Below are 17,050 nucleotides of genomic sequence, written 5' to 3'. Positions count from 1 at the left end.
GGTACTCAACCCCTACTCTGCTCCAAGGCACCTCACCTCTTCCCTTTCCCAAGGCCTTGATACTAGCATGTACCCAGAATCATCTGCGACATTGTTTTTGCCCCATCAGGCACTGGAATCTCAACCCAGAATTCCAATGGGCGGCGGAGACTGCAGGAACTGTGGGATAGCTACCCACAGTGCAACACTCAGGAAATAGACGCTAGCCTTGATACCACCAATTTAATGCACTTAGCGCATTTTGTGTGGGGACACGCACACAATCGACTCTATAAAAACGATTTCTAAAAAAAATTCTATAAATTCGATCTAATTTCATAGTGTAGACATAGACTAGGTGTGACAGGTTAGATCACAAAAACCCCCCTGGGGGCTGCCACCTGATGTGCCAAGACTACTTCTGCCCCTGCTTTCCCTGCCAAGCTCGGGACCCCAGCACCCTGTCTTGCTGAGCCAGACATGCCTATCTGCTCCAACACAGACCCAGCGTCTGAATTACTTGCCCCACAGCTGCAAGCTTAACCTGAAAGCAGCTAACAGAAGTGTTCTTGTCTTCAACACTCAGATGCCCAACTCCCAGTGGGATGTAAACCCAAATAAATCCATTTTACCCTGTATAACGCTTATACAGAGTAAACTCATAAATTGTTTACTCTCTCTAACACTGATAGAGAGATATGCACAGCTGTTTGCCCCCCTACCCAGGTATTAACACATACTCTGGGTTAATTAATAAATAAAAAGTGATTTTATTAAATACAGAATGTAGGATTTAAGTGGTTCCAAGTAGTAACAGACAGAACAAAGTGAATTACCCAGTAATATAAAATAAAAACACACAAATCTAAACCTAATACAGGTAAAAATCTCACTCTTAGAGATATTTCAATAAGTTTCTTTTCTCAGACTGGACACCTTCCTAGTCTGAGCACAATCCTTTCCCCTGGTACAGCTCTTGTTCCACCTCAGGTGATAGCTAGGGGATTCCTCATGATGGCTGCCCCTTTGTTCTGTTCCACCCACTTATATATCTTTTGCATAAGGTGGGAATCCTTTGTTTCTCTGGGTTTGGAGATAAGATAAGGATAAGAGTTCTGAACCCACTGCTGGCCGTCCCAGGTCCATATGATGATGTGATCCCACCAGTCTATGTTTATGCCCTTGCTCCAGAAGCGCCAGTCAATGAAGAGGGCATCAGCAGCTATACTGAGAGCCATGGGCAGTGTCAGCAAATTCAAGTCTCCCATGTTTATACTTGCATGGTGTTAAGTATCTGGGCAGTCATGTTAGTCTGTAACCACAAAAACAACAAGGGATCCGGTGGCACCTTAAAGACTAACAGATTTATTTGGGCATAAGCTTTCACAGATAAAAACTCACTTCTTCAGATGGATGGAGTGAAAATTACTAAGCTTAAATAATTTTTCTCCCTCCCTAATATTTATCCCTCTGATATATTTATAAAGAGCAAGCATATCCCCCCTCATCCTTCTTTTGGTTAGGCTAAACAAGCCAAGCTCTTTCAGTCTCCTTTCATAAGACAGGTTTTCCATTCCTCGGATCACCTAGTAACCCGTCCCCTTTAACCAGTTCCTTATCCACCTTTCAATTTTCATATTGATCCCCATCTTTTCCAATTTAACTAATAATTCCCCAGGTGGAACTGTATCAAATGCCTTACTGAAATTGAGGTAAATTAGATCCACTGCGTTTCCTTTGTCTAAAATATCTGTTACCTTCTCAAAGAAGGAGATCAGGCTGGTTTGGCATGATCTACCTTTTGTAAAACCATGTTGTATTTTATCCCAATTACCACTGACCTCAATGTCCTTAACTACTTTCTCCTTCAAAATTTTTTGAAGATCTTACATACTACAGATGTCAAACTAACAGGCCTATAGTTACTCGGATCATGTTTTTCCCTTTCTTAAAGATAGGAACTATGTTAGCAATTCTCCAGTCGTACGGTACAACCCCTGAGTTTACTGGTTCATTAAAAATTCTCGCTAATGGGTTTGCAATTTCATGCGCCAGTTCCTTTAATATTCTTGGATGAAGATTATCTGGGCCCCCCAATTTAGTCCCATTAAGCTGTTAGAGTTTGGCTTCTACCTCGGATGTGGTAATATCTACCTCCATAGCCTCATTCCCATTTGTCATCCTACCATTATCCCTAAGCTCCTCATTAGCCTCATTAAAGACTGAGGCAAAGTATTTGTTTAGATATTGGGCCATGCCTACATTATCCTTAACCTCCATTCCATCCTCAGTGTTTAGTGGTCCCACTTCTTTCTTTGTTTTCTTCTTATTTATATGGCTATAGAACCTTTTACTATTGGGTTTAATTCCCTTTGCAAGGCCCAACTCTACATGGCTTTTGGCCTTTCTCACTTTATCCCTACATGTCCTGACCTCAATAAGGTAGCTTCCCTTGCTAATCCCACCAATCTTCCACTCCTTGTAGGCTTTCTGCTTTTTCTTAATCACCTCTCTAAGATGCTTGCTCATCCAGCTTGGTCTACAACTCCTGCCTATGATTTTTTTCCCCCTTTCTTGGGATGCAGGCTTCTGATAGTTTCTGCAACTTTGATCTGAAGTAATTCCAGGCCTCCTCCGCCTTTAGATCCACAAGTTCTTCAGTCCAATCCACTTCCCTAACTAATTTTCTTAGTTCATTAAAGTTAGCCCTTTTGAAATCAAAAACCCTAGTCCCAGATCTATTTTTGTTTATCCTTCCACCTAGTTTGAACTGAATTAGCTCATGATCACTTGAGCCAAGGTTGTCCCCTACAACCACTTCTTCTATGAGGTCCTCACTACTCACCAAAACCAAATCTAAAATGGCATCCCCTCTTGTTGGTTCTTCAACTACTTGGTGAAGAAATCCATCAGCTATCACAAGAATGAAGATAATACTATTTATCTATCTGACAAGGGCGATGGGAGTAAATATTTCTAAAGCTAATGTCCAAAATCCTTAGGTAGCGAGTCCTATTAAAATACAAAGTATGTGTTACCAAGACTGGAGCTCACATGTACTGAACTACTGAGGACAAGGGCTATTTTTCAGCATTCAGCAGCGTTAGTCACCCTTTTCAGTTGCTGTTTCTTTTTCTATTAAAAACACCTGGTCAGTTGAATCTTAACAATTGGAGATGGAGAAGCCCTTGGAGGGCATCTCGTCCTTCCCCCAGCCAGCCAATGCAGAATTGTTAAACTACAATATATTCTTGACTGCTTTGTCTGGTCTAGTTTTATAGATGGGGCTTTCACCTCTGTCATGTGGAAATTATCTCATAGTCAAATGGATTATTAGGGACTGTTTCCTGAGATTCATCCTAGATTTACCTTTGCTCCTGGTTATATGCTCCTGGTACTACCTTAAACAATTTTTTCTCATTGTTCATACCCTTCATATACACAGTTGTCATATTCACACCTTAGTCATTGCTTAGCCAATTTATACAAAGGTAGCTCTTTTGATCTTTCCTTATTAATTCATCCCTTTAGCCTCTTAACACATTTGCTTGCAATTTGAAGTCTGTTTGCTCTGTTTGTTTCAAATGTTATTTCAAGACGCTACTGCAGCCAACATTTTAATCAAGAAAACAAGTTTTGGGGATCTTTTTTTTCTCTTTTTCAGGAGCACTCTGGCTTTATATTCTTTATTAAATGTAACATCAGCATCTTTGGTAGTCAACATTTTCCAATTGCATTTTACTGATTTTTGTGGAATAAAAGACAGACTTTTTGCTCTTGTGGTTTTGATTGAATCTGACAAAATGCTACATTCATTTTCATGATCTAATTGTGAATAAAATCTAAATGATGATGTGTTCCAGATAAGTTTGGGGTTTTTCAGTATTTTGATTGACCCCTGGAAGAAGAAATCAAGCACTGAGCCTTGGAAGAGCAACGCTTACTTGCTGAAATTAAGGAGGTCCAGCGTATCTGCTCAGTTGCTTGCATTAGTGCCCCACAATACGTCTTTGTGTGTATTTGTATTTATTCCCAACTGCTGCCTGTCCCCCTAAATAAAGCAGCTGCTAGGGATGACTGGAGTGACTCAGGTTGACACTATATTGTAATGGGTCAGTGTTCTTAGTTTGATATAAATCATCATTAATTGGGTTTGTCTCGGCCTCTGCAGTAACAACTGTGACAAAGCTCCAAGTCTGTATTGGTGGGTCCTGCACTTCCTGGCAGATTCAGTGGCCTCAGAAGCTCACTAAGGCCTCAATATGACCTCCCTTTCCCAGTGAGGCAGCAAAGGTTACAGCTTATTGAGATATTTTCATCACAGGCCGATATGGGAGGTGGAATACCCACAGTCTCTGTTGCTTCCGAGAGCTCCATAGGCACCGTTTGGTCTCCTGCCTGGACCAAAGTCTGTTTCCCCGCTCAAAGGGATCTCTGTAGATCATGTGGGGAGGAAGGGGGGAACCCAGGCCCACCCTCTACTCTGGGTTCCAGACCAGGGACCCTAATGATAGCAGCTGTTAGCAGCTTCCCTCCACCACTGGCACTGCTTTGATTCCCTGGGCCACTTCCCCATGGTCCCCTTTTCCAAGCTTCACCCTTACCTCAGGGTTCAGTACTACTTCCTCTCCTCCAGCTCCTTTCACCTGGGCTCCTCTCAAGACAACTGGCAAGGAGAGCTTTTAAAGCAGTGTAAGTGGGACCGTAATTGGTTCCAGCTGTCTCCATTAGCCTAACAGCCTTAACTGACCCTTGTCAGTTAATTGAGGTCAGGTGCCGGCATTAGCCTAATGACTTTAACTGGTTAAATTGGCCTCAGGTGTCTTGATTGGCCTGGAGTAGCCCTTGTTTGGCTATCCAGGGAACAGGGACCTGCTCACTCTGAGGCTGATATACCTGCCTTCCAGTGCCCTCTTATACCCTTCTGGCCTGAGTCTGTCACACCACTTACAAATGCACGTTGGCAGTGGACTTGCTTCTGATCCAGAAGGGATATTGCCATTTACTTCCTTGGGAGCAGAATTGGGCCAATGTTCATGATCCCACAGCAACAGGATCTAGGTGCAAACTTAAACACTCACAAATTCTGTAACATAGCTATGGCCACCTAGCACTTTACAATTGTCACTCTGCTGCAGCCCATCACCCGACAGAGCTTCACAGTCACAGCAAGGATTCTCCTGCTCCAAAAACATGGAGCATTATTACTTGACCTAAAGGAAAATCTTCATTAGGCATTGGCATTTGTGCCACACTGTACCTCAGAATGACACCTTGTACCCCCCCATATTCATCATTCATATATGGTTGTGATATTTCATACAAAGCATGCCATTTAAGATATTATATGAAAGCCATGAAACCCGTGATTCTGCTGAAACCTATGATTCTGTCCAAATATATATATATATATATCAGTAATATGCATAAAGTTATGAGACTGTGCTGTATGGTTGTTACTGAAATGTGCTGTAAGTTTGCTGGTGGCATTCAAAAGATCTCTGCCCATATGGGTGTTGACCACCCATTAATCAACTGTGTGACTCAACTATGCAAGCACCACATAATGGGATTTGGGGGCTGCTTGTTCACTGTGACTCAGCAAAGCTCACCAAGGCATGCCTGGGCTAGTGTCTGCCAGGCACATGGGCCCAGGGTATGAAATAAGGAACAGTTGCAGCATGACGGGACCTTTCTCCTCCCCCACATATGCCAGAAACAACCAGGATGCCGAGAAGATGAAGATTATCAGAGGAGACTGGTCCAGGCTTCAGGGGGAAAGTCTGTGCATTAAGAACTGAAACATCTAGTGGGGTGAGAACATTGCTTTATCTAAATATAGTCTAGTGTGATAAGGTTTAAAATTTAGATTGTGCGCTTATTTTTATTTTCTTTGGTAATCATCTCTGTCCTTTTATACCTCCCACTTATAATCACTTAAAATCTCTCTCTCTGTAGATAATAATCTGATTTATATTTTACCTAAAACAGTATATTTTGCTTGAACTGCTTAGGAAACCTTTGCTTAGTGTACAGAAGCTGGTGCATGTCCTCTCCACATCAAGGGAGAGGCAGACTGAGTAATTAACTTACACTGGTCAGGCTTCTTACCAGGGCAGGACTGTACAGCTCTGGGGTCCTAGCCTGAGGAGGTGTGGGGGGCGGAACTAGCTGGTGCCTTTCTCCTTGTGATTCCTGAGAGGCTTTGGGTGCCTTTAGGCAATCTGGCTAGTGTGGGGCTTCACCTGCTGTTGTGCTGAGTAATAATAGCTCCCGGAGGGATTTGCTGCTTGTCACTAGCAAAGCATTGTGAGAGATAGCCCAGGCTGGAGAGTTAAAGGGGCACAGTGGTACCCCAGTTCCAGGTTGCACCCCAGGGATCCTTGCAGAACTGATGAATGAAATTGTTTTTAATTGTTCACTTTATCAATATAACGTCTGTTTACTGTTTGCTATACACTACACTTGTCTATATTGTAACTTCTGTTCACTGTTTGCCATAGTGTAATTCAAACCTCATTTTAAAACACACTCCATTTTCTAAAAGCTTCCTCCAACCTTCATTTTTGCAAATCCTGCTGTAATCTTATTAGTTTAGTTTAGATGTGTGACTGAGGTATGGATGGATGATGGACTCAGCCTCCAGCCCCAGCCTGTCCTGATGAAATAGAGTTCAAACCCCACCGGCTAAAGATGCAGACAAGAGCCCTAACAAAGTAAGAAGAGTCCACCCTAAAAAGAAAAGGTGCAATAAAAGGAAGATCAAAGCCAGGTCTGAGGCTGAAAGTCACGCCTGCAATTGATGGGTGATCAATCACCAAATCCAGAGGCAGTGACAGCAAGACCTATAGACTCTGGATTCAAACTAAAGCCTACAAAAAGGATGGGTGAGATGAAAGACTTTGGAGGGTAACATTCTGCTGCCAACATGGAAGGGCATCAGTGCAGGCCCAACAGAGACCCAGCTTGTCCTTGTGCCTGGCTTTCCTGGCCAGTTACCGCCACAAGCTACGAACCCAAGCTGCAAAATCAAGCCACGAACTCAAGCTATGTCCAGGACTGGTAACTTTGCAGCAGCTGCAGAACATCTGATGGGTGTGTGTGTGTGTGTGAGAGTGAACGTGTGTGTGTATAGGTATTAGGTATAATGTGTGCGTATAAGGATTAAGATATTAGTTATTGGTCATAAATCAAATTGTTATCATAATAAATGTGGCATCTTTGTCTTGCTCCCTGAAAAGATCCTGTGTAGTTTTGTCTGTACGACATCCTGTTACAGCATATAGGGCAAATGACGCACAGCTGAGTAGTTGCTAATATCTGCACCCTACAGCACACTTAGGCCTGGTCTACACTAGCCTGTTATTTCGGAATTAAGTTATTTTGAAAAAAAAAAGATTCCGTTCACATGACCAAACGGGTTTTTTCGATTTAAAGGGCTCTTTAATTTGATTTCTGAACGCCATCTCGGCAAGTGGAGTAGCGCTTAAATCGAGATCGCAATCCCAGGTTAAAGGTATTGTGGATGCAAATCGACATTATTGTCCTCCGGAAGCTATCCCAGGATGCTCCCTTGTGACCGCTCTGGTTAACACTCTCAACTCCAATGCACTAGCCAGGTGGGTAGGAAAAGCCCTGGGAACTTTTGAATTTAATTTCCTGTTTGGTCACCAGCAGCACAGTCCACCATCACAAGCGACCACGCAGGGTCCACCATCACAGGAGATCACACAGTCCTGGATTCGCAGAGAAGCTCCAGCATGGTCAGAACGGGAGGTACTAGATCTCATCACAGAGGAGTCTGTTATGGCAGAACTATGTTCCAAAAAAAGGAATGCAAATGCCTACGCCAAAGTCTCCAGGGCCATGCCGGAAAGAGGCTGCTCCAGGGACACAGAGCAGTGTCGTACAAAAATCAAGTTGCTCAGGCAAGCATACCAAAAAGCCAGGGAGGCAAATGGGCGCTCTGGGTCACAGTCCCATACATTCTGCTTTTACTGTGAGCTCCATGCAATTATGACGGGTGATGCCACCACTACCCCACCACTGTCCGTGGACATCTGCAAGGGAGGAGTTGCACGGAGTGAGGAGGAAGAGACATTGGAGGACGAAGAGGAGGAGGAGGAGGAGGACAGTGCACAGGCAGCAAGTGGGGAATCTGTTTTCCCCCCTAGCCAGGAACTAATCTTAACATTGGATCCAATAGCCTCCCCTCACTCCTAAGGTGGGCTCCTGTTCCATGACTGGAGAAGGTACTTCTGGTGTGTGAGAGCCTGATCGGAGCCACACGGTGGGGGGATGGGAGGGGCGACACCCAGCCATGCTGGGTTGTTTACGTTTACAGTAAATGGCTCATCCCTGCTCTGAGCCTGATCGGAGCCATGTGGGAGGGGATGGGGGGTGGTGGTTGTTGTGTGCAGTGATCATCCCCGAGAGGCCACAGGTCCTCCTTTTATATGGCAAACCCACCAGGTATTGCTTGCTGTGGGAAAGAGAGCCCAGCAGTTTGAAAGCATTTAAATGAATGTAAAAGCAGCAAAGAGTCCTGTGGCACCTTATAGACTAACAGACGTTTTGGAGCATGAGCTTTTGTGGGTGAATACCCACTTTGTCAGATGCATGTAGTGGAAATTTCCAGGGGCAGGTATATATAAGCAAGCAAGAAGCAGGCTAGAGATAATGAGGTTAGTTCAATCAGGGAGGATGAGGCCCTCTTCTAGCAGTTGAGGTGTGAAAACCAAGGGAGGAGAAACTGCTTTTGTAGTTGGCAAGCCATTCACAGTCTTTGTTTAATCCTGAGCTGATGGTGTCAAATTTGCAGATGAACTGAAGCTCAGCAGTTTCTCTTTGAAGTTTGGTCCTGAAGTTTTTTTGCTGCAGGATGGCTACCTTAAGGTCTGCTATAGTGTGGCCAGGGAGGTTGAAGTGTTCTCCTACAGGTTTTTGTATACTGCCATTCCTAATATCTGATTTGTGTCCATTTATCCTTTTCCGTAGAGACTGTCCAGTTTGGCCGATGTACATAGCAGAGGAGCATTGCTGGCATATGATAGCGTATATTACATTGGTGGACGTGCAGGTGAATGAACCGGTGATGGTGTGGTTGATCTAGTTAGATCCTGTAATGGTGTCGCTGGTGTAGATATATGGGCAGAGTTGGCATCGAGGTTTCTTGCATGGATTGGTTCCTGAACTAGACTTACTATGGTGCGGTGTGCAGTTACTGGTGAGAATATGTTTCAGGTTGGCAGGTTGTCTGTGGGTGAGGACTGGCCTACCACCCAAGGCCTGTGAAAGTGTGGGATCATTGTCCAGGATGGGTTGTAGATCCCTGATGATGCGTTGGAGGGGTTTTAGCTGGGGACTGTATGTGATGGCCAGTGGAGTCCTGTTGGTTTCTTGCTTGGGTTTGTCTTGCAGTAGAAGGCTTCTGGGTACACGTCTGGCTCTGTTGATCTGTTTCCTTATTTCCTCGTGTGGGTATTGTAGTTTTGAGAATGCTTGGTGGAGATTTTGTAGGTGTTGGTCTCTGTCTGAGGGGTTAGAGCAGATGCGGTTGTGCCTCAGTGCTTGGCTGTAGACAGTGGATTGTGTGATGTGCCCGGGATGGAAGCTGGAGGCATGAAGGTAGGCATTGCAGTCGGTAGGTTTTCGGTATAGAGTGGTGTTAATGTGACCATCACTTATTTGCACCGTGGTGTCTAGGAAGTGGACCTTCCGTGTAGATTGGTCCAGGCTGAGGTTGATGGTGGGGTGGAAGCTGTTGAAATCGTGGTGGAATTTTTCCAGAGTCTCCTTCCGATGGGTCCAGATGATGAAGATGTCATCAATGTAGCGTAGGTAGAGAAGGGGCGTGAGTGGACGAGAGCTGAGGAAGCGTTGTTCCAGGTCGGCCATAAAAATATTGGCATATTGTGGGGCCATGCGGGTGCCCATAGTGGTGCCACTGATCTGGAGATATATATTGTCATCAAATTTGAAATAGTTGTGTGTGAGGATAAAGGCACAGAGCTCAGCAGCCAGTTGTGCTGTGGCATCATCAGGGATACTGTTCCTGATAGCTTGTATTCCATCTGTGTGTGGGATGTTTGTATAGAGAGCCTCTACATCCATGGTGGCTAGGATGGTGTTTTCTGGGAGGTCACCAATGCATTGTAGTTTCCTCAGGAAATCAGTGATGTCACGAAGATAGCTGGGAGTGCTGGTGGCATATCACCAACATGATACAGTTCTGCAGCGATCTGGAAGCCTACTTTCACCGTCTCCAACTCAAAGAATACTTTCAGGACAACACTGAACAGCACACTGATACACAGGTACCCTCCCACCAACAGCACAAGAAGAAGAACTCCACATGGACTCCTCCTGAGGGTCAAAATGTCAGTCTGGACCTATACATTGAATGCTTTCGCCAATGTGCACAGGCAGAAATTGTGGAAAAACAACATCGCTTGACTGATAACCTAAGTCGTGCAGAACGCAATGCCATCCACAGCCTCAGAAACCACCCTGACATTATCATCAAAGAGGCTGATAAAGGAGGTGCTGTTGACACCATGAACAGGTCTGACTACCAAAAGGAGGCCGCCAGATAACTCTCCAATACCAAAGTCTACAGGCCACTTCCCTCAGATCCCACTGAGGAATACACTAAGAAACTGCACCATCTACTCAGGACACTCCCTACACTAACACTGGAACAAATCAACATACCCTTAGAGCCCCGACCAGGATTATTCTATCTACTGCCCAAGATCCACAAACCCAGAAATCCTGGACGCCCCATCATCTCGGGAATTAGCACTCTCATTGAAGGACTGTCTGGATATGTGGACTCTCTACTCAGGCCCTATGCCACCAGAACTCCCAGCTATCTCCGTGACACCACTCATGCTCCAAAACGTCTGTTAGTCTATAAGGTGCCACAGGATTCTTTGCTGCTTTTACAGATCCAGACTAACACGGCTACCCCTCTGATAAATGAATGTAGAAGAAGCAGAACTCTGCAATGTATTTTTTAAAATACTATCCTCCCTTTTTCTCCTCTCACAGGCGCAAATGTTTCAACACAGCCCCTGTATACTCCGTCCCAGAGGCTGGTCCAGATTAGAAGGCGGAAAAAATGAACTCGGGACAACCAAGGGCAGGGGCAGCTCTAGGCATTTTGCCACCCCAAGCACGACAGGCAGGCTGCCTTCGGTGGAGGGTCCGCTGGTTCCGCGGATTCGGAGGACCTCCCACAGGCAAGCTGCCGAAGGTAACCTGCCTGCCGCCCTTGCAGCTCCGGCAGAGCGCCCCCCGTGGCTTACCGCCGCAAGGAAGCGGTTGGTGCGCTGGGGCCTGGAGCCGCCCCTGACCAAGGGCAAGTCATGCCTTACTAACCTAATTGCCTTCTATGAGGAGATAACTGGGTCTGTGGATGAGGGGAAAGCAGTGGATGTGTTATTCCTTGACTTTAGCAAAGCTTTTGATACGGTCTACCACAGTATTCTTGCTGGCAAGTTAAAGAAGTATGGGCTAGATGAATGGACTATAAGGTAGATAGAAAGCTGGCTAGATCATCGGGATCAATGGGTAGTGATCAACGGCTCCATGTCTAGTTGGCAGCCAGTTTCAAGCGGAGTGCCCCAAGGGTCGGTCCTGGGGCCGGTTTTGTTCAATATCTTCATTAATGATCTGGAGGACAACATGGACTGCACTCTCAGCAAGTTTGCAGATGACACTAAAGTGGGAGGAGTGGTAGATAAGCTGGAGGGTAGGGATAGGATACAGAGGGACCTAGATAAATTAGAGGACTGGGCCAAAAGAAACCTGATGAGGTTCAATAAGGACAAGTGCAGAGTCCTGCACTTAGGACGGAAGAATCCCATTCACTGTTACAGACCAGGGACTGAATGGCTAGGAAGCAGTTCTGTAGAAAAGGACCTAGGGGTTACAGTGGATGAGAAGCTGAATATGAGTCAACAGTGTGCCCTTGTTGCCAAGAAGGCTAACGGCATTTTAGGCTGTATAAGTAGGGGTATTGCCATCAGATCAAGGGACGTGACCGTTCCCCTTTATTCGACATTGGTGAGCCTCATCTGGAATACTGTGTCCAGTTTTGGGCCCCACACTACAAGAAGGATGTGGAAAAATTGGAAAGAGTCCAGCAGAGGGCAACAAAAATGATTAGGGGGCTGGAGCACATGACTTATGAATAGAGTCCAAAGGAACTGGGATTGTTTAGTCTGCAGAAGAGAAGAATGAGGGGGGATTTGATAGCTGCTTTCAACTACCTGAAAGGGAGTTCCAAAGAGGATGGATCTAGACTGTTCTCAGTGGTAGCAGATGACAGAACAAGGAGTAATGGTCTCAAGGTGCAGTGGGAGAGGTTTAGGTTGGCTATTAGGAAACACTTTTTCACTAGGAGGGTGGTGAAGCACTGGAATGGGTTACCTTGGGAGGTGGTGGAATCTCCATCCTTAGAGGTTTTTAAGGTCAGGCTTGACAAAGCCCTGACTGGTATGATTTAGTTGGGGATTGGTCCTGCTTTGAGCAGGGGTTTGGACTAGATGACCTCCTGAGGTCCCTTCTAACCCTGATAGTCTATGATTCTATGACGTTCGCTGAGCTCATGCAGTCCTCCTGCACTGATAGGGCCCAGCTGAATGCATGGAGGCAAACAACTGCTGAGTTCCGTGAAGCATTACAGGGAACACGAAGAGAGGAGGGAGGAGCACGATGATAGCAGGCAGGACGCTATGGTCAAGCTCATGGGGGAGCAAACTGACATGCTCCGCTGTATGGTGGATCTAATGAAGGAAAGGCAGCAAGATCACAGACTTCCGCTGCAGCCCCTGTATAATCAGACTCCCTCCTCCCCATGTTCCAGAGCCTCCTCACCCAGACGCCCAAGAACACGACGGGGGAGGCTACAGGGACCCCCACACTCAACCCCAGAGGATCGCCCACACACCAGAAAGCTGGGATATGCGAACTTTTGATTTGGTTTCTGACTTCTCCTCCACCCCCTAGCCTCTCCCCACCCCCAATCTACCTTACAATTGCTCTTAATGAGTTGTGTATCAAATAATAAAGAACAGTTTTAAAACAATTTTGACTTTATTTACTTTCATATATATAGGGTGTGGGTAACTTCAAGAGAAACAAAAACAACTGTCACACTGTACCCTGGCCAGTCATGAAACTGGCTTTCAAAGCTTCTCTGATGTGCAGCGTGCCCTGTTGCACTGTTCTAATCGCCCTGTTGTCTGGTTGTGTGAAACTGGCAGCCAGGCGAGTTGCCTCAACCACTCACCCCACCATAAAAGTCTCTCCCCTACTCTCACAGATATTGTGGAGTGCACAACAAGCAGCAATGACAATTGGAATATTGGTTGTGCTGAGATCTAACCAAGTCAGTAAACTGCGCCAGCACCCTTTCAAACATCCAAAAGCACATTCTACCACCATTCTGCACTTGTTCAGCCTATAGTTGAACTGCTCCTTACTACTGTCCAGAGTGCCTGTGTACTGCTTCATGAGCCATGGCATTAAGGGATAGGCTGAGTCCCCGAGGATAACTATAGGCATTTCTAAAAGCAGCAAAGAGTCCTGTGGCACCTTATAGACTAACAGACGTACTGGAGCATGAGCTTTCGTGGGTGAATACCCACTTGGTTGGATGCATGTAGTGGAAATTTCCAGAGGCAGGTATAAATATGCAAGCAAGAATCAGGCTGGAGATAATGAGGTTAGTTCAATCAGGGAGGATGAGGCCCTCTTCTAGCAGTTGAGGTGTGAAAACCAAGGGAGGAGAAACTGCTTTTGTAATTGGCAAGCCATTCACAGTCTTTGTTTAATCCTGAGCGGATGGTGTCAAATTTGCAGATGAACTGAAGCTCAGCAGTTTCTTTTTGAAGTCTGGTCCTGAAGATTTTTGGCTGCAGGATGGCTACCTTTACATCTGCTATTGTGTGTCCAGGGAGATTGAAGTGTTCTCCTACAGGCTTTTGTATATTGCCATTCCTGATATCTGACTTGTGTCCATTTATCCTTTTCCGTAGAGACTGTCCAGTTTGGCCAATGTATATAGCAGAGGGGCATTGCTGGCATATGATGGCATATATTACATTGGTGGACATGCAGGTGAATCTGATTAGGTCCTGTGATGGTGTCACTGGTGTAGATAAGTGGGCATTTCAACAGCTTCCACCCCACCATCAACCATCAACCTCAGCCTGGACCAATCTACACGTAGACACCACAGTGCAAACAAGTGATGGTCACGTTATGTCACGGAGGGTGCGGGAGTCTGGCCCTGCACCCCTCTTCCTGGGATCCACAGTGACTCTCAGCCAGCCAGTAAATCAGAAGGTTTATTGGACAACAGGAATGCAGGTTACAGCAGAGCTTGTAGGCACAGCCAGGACCCCTCAACTGAGTCCTTCTGGGGGTTCAGGGTGCTTGGATCCCAGCTTAGGATACCCTGAATTCCCACTACCCAGCCCAAAAACGAAACTGAACTAACTCCCCTACAGCCGGCCCCCTCCTTTGTCCAGCTTCCTGGTCAAAAGGTGCTGACACCCCTCCCCCCCACCTGGCTCAGGTTACAGGCCTAGGTCCTGTCCCTCACCTAAAGTCCTCCCCGGCTCTCTCACCCCCACACAGACAGCCCCTACTCCATCACATCTCTCCCCGCTTCGAGACTGAACTGAGTGGGGTCACTCTGCCCAGTGACCTGGGGAAGTTCAGGGCCCCCCTCTTCAGGACAACGCATCTGCTATCAGTTGGCAATTCCCTTCATGTTGACCACGTCCATGTCATAGTCCTGCAGGAGCAGGCTCCACCTCAGGAGCTTGGCATTGGCTCCTTTCATCTGGTGCAGCCAGGTCAGGGAAGAGTGGTCAGTGTACACGGTGAAGTGTCACCCAAAGAGATATGGCTCCAGTTTCTTAAGAGCCCACATCATGGCCAGGCATTCCTTCTCGATGGCTGCGTAGTTCTGCTCCCGGGGTAGCAACTTCTTGCTCAGGTACACGATGGGGTGTCTCTCCCCCTTTTCATCCTCCTGCATCCTCAGTCCCATGTCTGAGGCGTCAGTGAACACCATAAAGGGCTTGTCAAAGTCTGGGTTTGCCAGAACTGAGCCACTAACCAGAGCCTCCTTCAGCGCCCGGAGAGCCTGCTGGCACTGCTCGATCCAGACCACCTTGTCTGGCTTCCCCTTCTTGCACAGCTCAGTGATGGGGGCGGCTATGGTGCTAAAGTGGGGCACGAACTTTTGATAGTACCCCGCCATCCCAATAAAGGCCTGGACCTGCTTTTTGGTTTGGGGAGCAGGCCAGTCTCTGATCACCTCCACCTTGGCTGGTTCCGGTTTTAGGCAGCCGCTCCCCACCCAATGGCCCAGATAAGTTACTTCAGCCATCCCCACCTTGCATTTCTCAGCCTTTACAGTTAACCCAGCCTTCCGGAGTCGGTCCAGCACTTGTTTAACCTGGGACACGTGGTCCTCCCAGGTTCAGCTAAAGATGCAGATGTCGTCAATATACGCCACGGCAAAACTCTCCATCCCCCTCAGTAGCTGATCCACCAGGCGCTGGAAGGTGGCTGGCGCTCCCTTGAGGCCGAAGGGCAGGGTCAGAAACTCGTAGAGCCCCAGAGGGGTGATAAAGGCCGATTTCAGCCTGGCATCTGCGTCCAGCGGCACTTGCCAGTAGCCCTTGGTAAGATCCATGGTGGTGAGGTACTGAGCACCTCCCAGCTTGTCTAGGAGCTCGTCAGGCCTGGGCATGGGGTAGGCATCAGATACGGTGATGGCATTGAGCTTTCGACAGTCCACACAGAACCGGATCGACCCATCCCTTTTGAGGACCAGCACCACTGGCGAGGCCCAAGGGCTGGAAGATGGCTGGATCACCCCCAAAGCCAGCATGTCCCTCACCTCTCTTTCTAGGTCCTGGGCAGTTTTCCCAGTGACCCGAAAAGGGGAGCATCTTATAGGAGGATGTGACCCGGTCTCCACCCAGTGGACAGTCAAATTAGTGCATCCAGGCTGGTTGGAAAACAGCTGTCGGTACAGATGCAGCACCCCCCTGATCTCAGCGTGCTGGGCCAGGGTCAGCTGATCAGAGAGGGGAATTGCCTCCAGAGGGGAACCAGCTTTTATCCCAGGGAATAGATCCACCAAAGGGGTCATCTCCCTGCTCCTCCCAATGTCCACACACGGCCAACACCACATTCCTCCTGTCATAGTATGGCTTCATCATGTTCACATAGTACACCCGACGGTGATGTGCCCGGTTCGACAGCTCCACCCTATAGTTTACCTCATTTAGTTGCTTAACAACCTTGAAGGGCCCTTTCCAGGCAGCCTGGAGTTTGTTTTTTCTCACGAGGATGAGAATCATCACCTGATCCCCGGTGGCGAAGGCACGGGCCCGCACCGTGCGGTCATACCAGACCTTCTGCTTCCTCTGGGCTCGGGCTAGATTCTCCCTGGCCAGGCCCATGAGCTTGGCAAGTCTTTCCCGGAAGGTCAGGACATACTCCACCACTGACTCTCCATCGGGAGTGGCCTTCCCCTCCCATTCGTCTCTCAGCAGGTCTAGGGGCCCCCTTACTTGCCTTCCATACAACAGTTCAAAAGGCGAAAACCCAGTAGACTCCTGGGGTACCTCCCTGTACGCGAACAGCAAGTGAGGTAAGTACTTGTCCAAGTCCTGCGGGTGCTGGTTCATAAATGTTTTTAGCATCATCTTCAGCGTCCCGTTGAACCTTTCCACCAGCCCGTTGGACTAGGGGTGGTACGCTGAGGCCCAGTTGCGCCGGACCCCACATTTCTGCCACAAGGACCGGAGCAGGGCTGACATGAAGTTGGACCCCTGGTCCGTTAAGACTTCCTTGAGGAACCCCACCTGGCTGAAAATGGTCAGCAGCGCATCTGCCACGGTGTCTGCTTCGATAGAGGACAAGGCCACCGCCTCAGGGTAGCGAGTGGCGAAATCTACCACCACCAGAATGTATTTTTTCCCCGACCGGGTCGTCTTGCTGAGAGGTCCCACTATGTCCATGGCCACCTTTTGGAAAG

The sequence above is a fragment of the Gopherus flavomarginatus genome, chromosome 17 (genome assembly GCF_025201925.1).
Source record: "Gopherus flavomarginatus isolate rGopFla2 chromosome 17, rGopFla2.mat.asm, whole genome shotgun sequence".
Taxonomy (NCBI): Eukaryota; Metazoa; Chordata; order Testudines; family Testudinidae; genus Gopherus; species Gopherus flavomarginatus.
The sequence above is the reverse complement of the archived record's forward strand: the minus strand, read 5'-3'. Positions refer to the sequence as shown.